We start from the raw sequence: 2,556 nt of genomic DNA on the forward strand, positions 1-2,556 counted from the left end.
TTCACTTGATTACTTTGCGTTGTGCAGTGCTACTAATGTATTTTGCTGTTTATGCGAGGTAAACAGAGCTCTGACGACTTAGAGTACGATCCGGAGATTGAAAGAACTGCTAGAGCACTTCGGAAAGCTGTCCGATCGCAAAGGTTAGCTCAATCCGTTCCACCGGGTGTTCGAGAACAAGTACCGGAGCAACTCTCAAGTGAATCTGAAACAATCTCTTCTCCTAAATCTGCAACGATGGAAGGAGAAGGAGTTGTACCACCAAGACCTAAGCTTGGAGACTACGGGTTAGCCACTCATCGCGGTCAACTGACCCACACTTTTCAACCAGCTAACCCCGTAGCGTTCGACATCAAGACAACTGTCCTCAATGGTTTGAGGGACAAGCAATTCGATGGGACTGAAGCTATGAGTCCTCATGAACACTTGAGCCGTTTTGCTGAAACCTGTGAGTTTTGTGTGCAACCAGCCACCGTGACTGAAGCACAAAAGAAGTTAAGGCTGTTTCCTTTCACCTTGACGGGAAGAGCAAAAGATTGGTTGCTAACAATTCCAAACGGGACTGTCCAAACATGGGAAGAGTTAGAGCTGAAGTTCTTGGAGAAATACTTCCCTATGTCTAAGTATTGGGACAAGAAGATGGAGATCTCTAACTTCAAGCAAGGAGAAGGTGAATCATTGTATGATGCTTGGGAGCGATTCAATTTGCTTCTCAAGAGATGCCCTAATCATGAGTTCACCGAGAAGCAATACCTCCAAATCTTCACTGAGGGGGTAACACCAAACACTCGAATGTTCTTAGATGCTTCCGCGGGAGGTAGTCTCAAAAGTAAAACTGATCATGAAGTTCAAGCTCTAATTGAAAACATGGCTGGCAATGAGTATCGTGATCAAGCTAAAAAGAAAGAAAGAGGAGTGTTTGGGGTGAGTGAACAAACTGCTATCCTTGCTAACCAAGCAGCTATGAACAAACAAATCGAAGCTCTAACTAAGGAGTTTCAAGGCTTCACTTTGGCTCATAAGCAACAACAAGTAGCTGCAATCAAGTGTGACTTATGTGGTGAAGAACATCCCAACGGTGAATGTGTTCCGGAAGGATCAAGTGAAGAAGCTAACTTCATGGGAGGATATCAAAGGCAGAATCAATACTACAATTCAGGCATTAATAAGCATCCAAATCTAAGCTACTCAAATAACAATGCTTTGAACTCTCAGATGCTCACTCCTCCTCAACAACAACAAAGGAAGCCATCCGCTCTTGAGGAAACTATGATGAACTTCATGAAGATGACTCAAGGCAACTTTGAAGAGATGAAGAAGAGTCAAGAAGCTGAAAGAAAGAACAATGAAGCTTCTAGGAAGATGCTTGAAACTCAACTGGGGCAATTAGCTAAGCAGTTGGCTGAACAAAACAAAGGCGGATTCTCAGGTAACACTAAAGATAACCCTAAGAATGAGTCTTGTAATGCTATTGAACTGAGGAGCAAAAAGGTTTTGACACCTTTAGTTCCAAAAGCTCCAAAGAAGGTTGATGAAGTAGTTGAGGTGGAGGAGAATGATGTAGTTGAAAAAAATGATCATGGAGTAGTTGAAAACGAAAGGAAGGAAAAAATAGAGGGAGAAAAAAATGAGAAGTTAATTGATGAAGATTCAATCTTGAGGAAGTCGAAGAGTCAAATTTTGAAAGATGGAGACAAACCACAGGTTATTCCATCATATGTGAAGCTTCCATACCCTCACCTTTCGAAGAAGAAAGAAAAGGATGAAGGCCAATTCAAGAAGTTCATGCAACTTTTCTCACAACTTCAGGTGAATATTCCTTTCGGTGAAGCTCTTGATCAAATGTCGTTGTATGCTAAGTTCATGAAAGACTTGTTGACTAAACGAAGGAAGCCTAAGGATGATGAGAACATAGCACTTTCTGAGAATTGTAGTGCTATTCTTCAAAAGAAGCTGCCACCCAAGCTGAAGGATCCTGGTGCTTTTACTATCCCTTGTTCAATTGGACCGGTAGACATTGGAAGAGCTTTATGTGACTTGGGAGCAAGTATAAATCTGATGCCACTTTCAATGATGAAGAAGCTTAAGTGTGGGGAACCAAAACCAACAAGAATGACCATTACTTTAGCTGATCGGTCAATCTCTTACCCTTTCGGTATACTTGAAGATGTGCTAGTCAAGGTTAATGACTTGGTGTTCCCAGCAGACTTTGTGGTCCTAGACATGGCTGAAGATGAAGACATGCCACTCATTCTAGGAAGACCTTTCCTTGCAACTGGTCGTGCTTTGATTGATGTTGAACGTGGAGAGCTAATGTTGAGGTTCCATAAGGAGCAAGTAGTCTTCAATATCTTTGAGGCAATGAAGCACCAAGATGAGAATCCCAAGTGTTACCGGATTGACGTTGTGGAAGAAACAGTCGAAGATAAAACCCTTGAATCTCTACCTATTCAATCTAAGGAGGTGGAAAGTGTGGAATCTATAGACAGACAAGAAGTGATTGAAGATGTTGGAAAGATAGAGGGTGTTAAGCAACTGGAAGTAAGCAAAGAACAG

General features: G+C 42.0%; 1 non-coding gene across 1 annotated transcript; it reads right to left on the reverse strand.

The window, feature by feature from the left end:
- Positions 1 to 630: 630 nt before the first annotated feature.
- LOC146910531 (small nucleolar RNA R71) lies at positions 631 to 737 on the reverse strand. Its single transcript, XR_015020942.1, has one exon. It is a non-coding gene; the product is annotated as a small nucleolar RNA R71 (small nucleolar RNA).
- Positions 738 to 2,556: the final 1,819 nt, after the last annotated feature.

This window comes from Medicago sativa, chromosome 7, assembly GCF_051527215.1.
Source record: "Medicago sativa cultivar Bolivia chromosome 7, Bolivia_mono, whole genome shotgun sequence".
Taxonomy (NCBI): Eukaryota; Viridiplantae; Streptophyta; class Magnoliopsida; order Fabales; family Fabaceae; genus Medicago; species Medicago sativa.